Below are 8334 nucleotides of genomic sequence, written 5' to 3'. Positions count from 1 at the left end.
GATTTCCCAAGCTTTAAACATCCCAAGGAGGACTGTGCAAGCGACAATATTGAAATGGAAGGAGTATCAGACCACTGCAAATCTACCAAGACCTGGCCGTCCCTCTAAACTTTCAGCTCATACAAGGACTGATCAGAGATGCAGCCAAGAGGCCCATGATCACTCTGGATGAACTGCAGAGATCTACAGCTGAGGTGGGAGACTCTGTCCATAGGACAACAATCAGTCGTATATTGCACAAATCTGGCCTTTATGGAAGAGTGGCAAGAAGAAAGCCATTTCTTAAAGATATCAATAAAAAGTGTTGTTTAAAGTTTGCCACAAGCCACCTGGGAGACACACCAAACATGTGGAAGAAGGTGCTCTGGTCAGATGAAACCAAAATTGAACTTTTTGGCAACAATGCAAAACGTTATGTTTGGCGTAAAAGCAACACAGCACACCATCCCCACTGTCAAACATGGTGGTGGCAGCATCATGGTTTGGGCCTGCTTTTCTTCAGCAGGGACAGGGAAGATGGTTAAAATTGATGGGAAGATGGATGGAGCCAAATACAGGACCATTCTGGAAGAAAACCTGATGGAGTCTGCAAAAGACCTGAGACTGGGACGGAGATTTGTCTTCCAACAAGACAATGATCCAAAACATAAAGCAAAATCTACAATGGAATGGTTCAAAAATAAACATATCCAGGTCAAGTCAAAGTCCAGACCTGAATCCAATCAAGAATCTGTGGAAAGAACTGAAAACTGCTGTTCACAAATGCTCTCCATCCAACCTCACTGAGCTCGAGCTGTTTTGCAAGGAGGAATGGGAAAAAATGTCAGTCTCTCGATGTGCAAAACTGATAGAGACATACCCCAAGCGACTTACAGCTGTAATCGCAGCAAAAGGTGGCGCTACAAAGTATTAACTTAAGGGGGCTGAATAATTTTGCACGCCCAATTTTTCAGTTTTTGATTTGTTAAAAAGTTTGAAATATCCAATAAATGTTGTTCCACTTCATTATTGTGTCCCACTTGTTGTTGATTCTTCACAAAAAAAATACAGTTTTATATCTTTATGTTTGAAGCCTGAAATGTGGCAAAAGGTCGCAAAGTTCAAGGGGGCCGAATACTTTCGCAAGGCACTGTATATTCAGGTTTGGTATGTTTCAATAAACTAAACTAACTCATGACATTTACTCTACGCTATTTTACGCTTCATTGCAAATGTATATCTTATCCTTGTGTTACTTGGAAACCAACGATCATGGTTACTATTCCCTCAACAACAAAAAAAATCTAATCTTCCAGCTGGCAAGCTTTATGAAGTTATCTAGTTTCTGTATCTATTAATTGTAAAGAACAATAAAACAAACAATTACTTTGTAGCACAATGTCTCTGCCATACAACTACCAAAAAAGTTTGTAAGATTTTTTTTATTATATAAAAGCTGCAAGATTCCTGATTTATAAAGCAATTCTAATGGATTACTTCACTGTTAAACACTAATTGTAATTAGTAATAATGTTCTATTTTTACATCTCTATTAAGATGCTATTGCTGTAAAATTACACTTGGGATTCAACTTCACCTGGGATTTGAACTTACAACCTCCTGGTTGCCAACGACCTGAATTTTCGTGCTTTGTGGGTATGATAGAGATCGGCCATATATGAATTGGGACCATACATTTCAGCACTTTGCTAAAGGTTCCCAGTACATTACTGGCTACTGGTGTTGCAGAAAAAAATAAAGGATCTACAATTGACTGTATTTTTTCAGATGAAGTAGGGTGGTATTGCTGTAAAATGGCTGTAATCTGATTACAGTGAAATCTTCTAAATTACAATATTAACTGTATTTTTACTGCAACCTCTTGGTTGCGAGCAAACTAGTGGTTAGAGCGTTGGACTAGTAACCAGAAGGTTGCGAGTTCAAACCCCCGAGCTGACAAGGTACAAATCTGTCGTTCTGCCCCTGAACAGGCAGTTAACCCACTGTTCCCAGGCCGTCATTGAAAATAAGAATGTGTTCTTAACTGACTTGCCTGGTTAAATAAAGGTAAAAAAAATAGATTTTTTTTTTTTTTTAAATTAATTCCCTGCTACTCTACAAGGTCTCTAGGCATGACATTGGGGGCGGGCAAAATCAGATTATCTGACAACACCAACATAAAAACCACAGGGCACAGGGACATGATGTAAAGGAATTTGAACTTGTGACATCTTGGTCAGGGGTGTGTTGATGTTTCTGCAGTGCCACCAGGTACATGGTGGCACAGAAAGTATTCAGACCCCTTGACTTTTTCACATTTTGTTACGTTACAGCCTTATTCTAAAATGGATTAAATTGTTTATTCCTATCATCAATTTACACACAATAAACCATAATGACAAGCAAAAACATGCTTTTTAAACATTTCAGCATATTTATTTATATCACATTTACATAAGCATTCAGACCCTTTACTCTGTACTTTGTTGAAGCACCTTTGGCAGCAATTGCAGCCTTGAGTGTTCTCAGGTACAACGCTCGTCATGACATGCCCTGGGGGGAGTATCATAGCCCCTCTCTTCCTCTCTCTCTCTCTCTCCACAGTTTTATGACTTAACGACAGGTCGTAAATATCTGTAAGGGACCCTCTCCCCTTTGGACATGCAGTATTGAGGGAAAGAGAGAACAAAGCACGAGACTTGGCCAAACTCCTAATCCCCAAAATGGGAGAATTAAACAATATCTCTACTTTTGAGAATGTGGGAATGGTCCGTGGACACTTAAGGGACAGTTACGTAGAGTGTGTTTCATTTGGTGATCTCATCAAGGACAGGAAAGACACATAACGGTATCTCTTAAATTGTACATTTCCCACCTGTCAGGTTTGCATCTAAATATTGTGGAACGTATGCGATTAAACATGAAACTATTTGTGAAAAGATGCAATGTGATGTTAATCTTCTAAAGGAGAGTATGGATTTTCATATAAAGATGAACTAGTCAGTGGCCACACCCACGTGAGCATAGACATTACGTTGGCGTCATGGAACCGCCCTTTTCGACTGAAAGGTATAAAACCACCCGTGACAAAATGTACACTTCATGCCAAAGAGACCCACGGTAAGCCGGACATCTCGACCACGCAAACCCCGGTGTAAGCTAAGGTTGCAAATGGTTCAACTCTGAGACTATTGCTCACTACAGAATGAGAGCAAATCTTAGATGTGTAATTACTAGTCTGCAGCTAGAAATTATATAAGTCTAGAACGAAAAAACAGACAACCGCCGAAGCACCTATCTATGACAACATTTCTGAATGGTACTCTGAAGTATCCATTCTAACCTAAAACCACAAAAGACATTGTGACTTCTGGTAAAGTTAACCAGAGACTCTGATGAATCCTACAGGACGATCGAGGATTCCAACAGAGAAGACAACCATGCCATACGGGCGTAAATATATAAATTGCAATTGTTCTATAATGAGTGGCCGTTCATGTGCAAAGGATTAGCATTTCAAGTAAGAGCTCTTTAGGTCTCTAAGAGTTCATTCGGAGGACGGAACTCCACTGTTTAACTTGGGTCAAACGTTTCGTGTAGCCTTCCACAAGCTTTCCACAATAACTTGGGTGAATTTTGGCCCATTCCTCCTGACAGAGCTGGTGTAACTGAGTCAGGTTTGTAGACCTCCTTGCTCGCACACACTTTTCAGTTCTGCCCACAAATGTTCTATAGGACTGAGGTCAGGGCTTTGTGATGGCCAATCCAATACCTTGATTTTGTTGTCCTTAGGCCATTTTGCCACAACTTTGGAAGTATGCTTGGGGACATTGTCCATTTGGAAGACCCATTTGCGACCAAGCTTTAACTTCCTGACTGATGTCTTAAGATTTTGCTTAAATATATCAACATATTTTTCCTTTCTCATGATGCCATCTATTTTGTGAAGTACACCAGTCCCTCCTGCAGCAAAGCTCCCCACAACATGATGCTGCTACCCCCGTGCTTCACGGTTGAGATGGTGTTCTTCGGTTTGCAAGCGACCCATTTTTTCTCCAAACATAACAATGGTCATTATGGCCAAACAGTTCTATTTTTGTTTCATCAGACCAGTGGACATTTCTCCAAAAATACAATATTTGTCCCCATATGCAGTTGCAAACCGTAGTCTGGCTTTTTTATGCCGGTTTTAGGGCAATGGTTTCTATCTTGCTGAGCGGCTTTTCAGGTTATGTCAATATAGGACTAATTTTACTGTGGATATAGATACCTTTGTACCTGTTTTCTCCAGCATCTTCACAAGGTCCTTTGCTGTTGTTCTGGGATTGATTTGCACTTTTCGCACCAAAGTACGTTTATCTCTAGGAGACAGAATCCGTCTCCTTCCTGAGTGGTATGACGGCTGCGTGGTCCCATGGGGTTTATACTGCGTACTATTGTTTCTTTAGATGAATGTGGAACCGTCAGGCGTTTGGAAATTGCTCCCAAGGATGAACCATTATTTTGGAGGTCTACAATATATTATATTATACAATAATATATTTTCTGAGGTCTTGGCTAATTTATTTTGATTTTCATCCACAGGCACACCTCCAATTGACTCAAATGATGTCAATTAGCCTATCAGAAGCTTCTAAAGCCATGACATCATTTTCAGGAATTTTCCAAGCTGTTTAAAGGCACAGTCATCTTAGTGTATGTAAACTTCTGACCCACTGGAATTGTGATATAGTGAAATATAAGTGAAATAATCTGTCTGTAAACAATTGTTGGAAAAATGACTTGTGTCATGCACAAAGTAGATGTCCTAACCAACTTGCCAAAACTATAGTTTGTTAACAATACATTTGTGGAGTGGTTGAAAAACAAGTTTTAATGACTCCAACCTAAGAGTATGTAAACTTCGACTTCAACTGTACATTTGCAAACATTTCAAAATAACTGTTTTTGCTTTGTCATTGTGGGCTTTTGTGTGTAGATTGATGAGGGAAAAAAAGCTATTTAATCAATTTTAGAATGAGGTTGTAACTTAACAAAATGTGGAAAAAGTCGAGGGGTCTGAATATTTTCCGAATGCACTGTAAGTGCCTTTGAGCAGCGTATGGTAGTAGCTGCCGGGCGTACTGGTTAGAGTGTGTCTAGAACTGCAACACTGCTGGGGTTTTCACACTGAACCTTTTCCCTAATGTATAAAAAATGGCTCACCACCCAAAGGACATCCAGCCAACTGCAGGCCATTGGTTGAAAAAAAAGGTAATTGATGAAATAGGACAAAGGAGGCTGACACAAAAAACAAAAAACTGCGGTAGCTGCTTTGGGCTAAGGAACGAAAACCCTAGACACTGGAGAATTAGAAAAACATTGCCAGGTCTGATGAATCCCTGTTCTTGTCGTGTCATGCTGATGGGAGGACTAGGGTATGGAGAAAAACACATGAGTACATGCATCCATCATGTTGTGTTTCAACATTGCAGGCTGGTTCTAGTGGTATGGTGGTGTGGGGTGTGTTTTCATGGCACACAATTGGGACCCTTGATAAGTGAAGAGGAGTGGAGAGGAGGAAGGCTCTGGCAGCGCTGGACAGACGAGGTGCACTGTAGGCCTGGGCTGAGGACACGCACCTCAGGGCGAGTGCGGGGAGCTGCCACCGGAGGGCTGATGCTTGGAGGTGGTACTGGATAGACCGGACCGTGCAGGCGCACTGGAGCTCTTGAGCATACCAATGCCTCTCTGCCTACGCTGCCTCCAGCTCTTCTTTGGGGCGGCGATATTCTCCTGGCTGTGCCCAGGGTCCTTTACCGTCCAATTCGTCCTCCCATGTCCATTACTCTTTGCGCTGCTCATGCTGCACCTTGGGGCGGCTACACTCCCCTGGCTTAGCCCAGGGTCCTCTCCCGTCGAGGTTTTCCTCCCATGTCCAAGAGTCCTGTGTCTTTGGCCGCTGTTGCTGTTGCCTGTCACCACGCTGCTTGGTCCTGTTTTGGTGGGTGGTTCTGTAAGGGATTTCCTCCTCTTCTTCCGAAGAGGAGAGGCGAGAAGGCTCGGAGGACCAATATGCAGCGTGGTTGAAGTTCATGGTTCTTTAATCAGAGAAACTATACATGAACAGAATACAAAACAAGAAACGTGAAAACCCGAAAACAGTCCCGTGTGGCACAAACACTAACACAGGAGACAACCACCCACAAAATACCCAAAGAATATGGCTGCCTAAATATGGTTCCCAATCAGAGACAACGATAAACACCTGCCTCTGATTGAGAACCACTCTAGGCAACTACACTGAACACAACCCCATAAATCTAATAAACCCCTAGACAAGACGAAACACAATAAATCACCCATGTCACACCCTGGCCTAACCAAAATAATAAAGAAAACACAGATAACTAAGGCCAGGGCGTGACAATGCATATATAAATACAATTGTTTGGTCGTATATTATCTTTACCAAAAAGTTGTTTCAATCATCTTTCTCATGCCAATATTACTTGAAAATTACAGAAAATTATGATTTCACTCTCTCTTGTATATGACTTCCAGGTCCCTCCTTGAATTGCAGTGTCACTATCACTCAGTGTTTCTGCTTGGCAACAAACACATTTGATACATTTCCTTAGAACAAATTCTAGGAAAATGTGATTTGATGTTGAATATAAACTCTTAACTAACCCGAGATTGAGTTTCCCTTTTATATAGAAAAATAAATGATTGTTTTATGAGAACAATTTGTGGAACATTTGAATAGCTAGCTCTTAGCTAGTTATGTGCGTGGGAAAAGGAGGAGGTCCGTGTCATGTGACTACGCTGAAGCTCATCATTGGCTACTCTAATGCCTGGTTACCAACTGGTTACCAACATAATTAGAACAGTAAAAAGTTATTTTTGTTTGTCATACTCGTGGTATCCGTACGGTCTGATATACCACGGTTTTCGGCCAATCAGCATTCAGGGCTCAAACCACCCGGTTTATAATTATAATTACACATACCTGCAACCCATGACAATCAAATTTGGGTCTGCCCGGGGTAATCGGGTTCTGGTGGACCAGTGAAGAACCCTAGTCTACACATGGTAATAAAACGTGTCTCTTATCTTCCCACTGTGTCCTTATTGTGACCAGATTCCCTTATCCCTCCCTGTATGTGTAACGATTCTCTTGTTGTGAAGTAGAGGCGGACCAAAACGCAGCGTGGTGGTTGTTCATTGTATTTTAATGAAGACACTATACATGAACAAACTAACGAAAACAAGAAACGTGAGAACTCAAAACAGCCCTATCTGGTGAACACTACACAAAGACAGGAACAATCACCCACAAACAAACAGTGAAACCCAGGCTACCTAAGTATGATTCTCAATCAGAGACAACTAATGACACCTGCCTCTGATTGAGAACCATACTAGGCCGAAAACATAGAACTGCCCCAAAACATAGAAAAACAAACATAGACTGCCCACCCAACTCACGCCCTGACCATACTAAATAAATGCAAAACAAAGGAAATAGAGGTCAGAACGTGACAGTACCCCCCCCCAAAGGTGCGGACTCCGGCCGCAAAACCTTGACCTATAGGGGAGGGTCTGGGTGGGCGTCTGTCCGCGGTGGCGGCTCTGGCGCGGGACGCGGACCCCACTTCGCCATTGTCTTAGTCCGCCTTATTGTCCGCCTCCGTGGCTTACTCACCATGCCCACCCCTCTCAATGACCCCACTGGACAGAGGGGCTGCTTGGGACAGAGGGGCAGCTCGGGACAGAGGTGAAGCAGCTGCTCGGGACAGAGGGGCGGCAGCTGCTCGGGACAGAGGGGCGGCAGCAGCTCGGGACAGAGGGGCGGCAGCTGCTCGGGACCGAGGGGCAGCTGCTCCGGGCGGAGGGGCTCTAGCGGCCCCTGGCTGACTGGCGGCACTGGCGGCCCCTGGCTGACTGGCGGCCCCTGGCTGACTGGCGGCACTGGCGGCCCCTGGTTGACTGGCGGCACTGGCGGCCCCTGGCTGACTGGCGGCACTGGCGGCCCCTGGCTGACGGGCGGCACTGGCGGCCCCTGGTTGACTGGCGGCACTGGCGGCCCCTGGCTGACTGGCGGCACTGGCGGCCCCTGGCTGACGGGCGGCACTGGCGGCCCTTGGCTGACGGGCGGCACTTGCGGCTCCTGGCTGACGGGCGGCATTGGCGGCTCCTGGCAGACGGGCGGCACTGGCGGCGCTGGGCAGACGGGCGGCACTGGCGGCGCTGGGCAGACGGGCGGCACTGGCGGCGCTGGGCAGACGGGCGGCACTGGCGGCGCTGGGCAGACGGGCGGCGCTGGCGGCGTTGGGCAGACGGGCGGCGCTGGCGCTGGGCAGACGGGCGGCA

This window comes from Oncorhynchus clarkii, chromosome 1 (assembly GCF_045791955.1).
Source record: "Oncorhynchus clarkii lewisi isolate Uvic-CL-2024 chromosome 1, UVic_Ocla_1.0, whole genome shotgun sequence".
Classification (NCBI taxonomy): domain Eukaryota; kingdom Metazoa; phylum Chordata; class Actinopteri; order Salmoniformes; family Salmonidae; genus Oncorhynchus; species Oncorhynchus clarkii.
The sequence above is the reverse complement of the archived record's forward strand: the minus strand, read 5'-3'. Positions refer to the sequence as shown.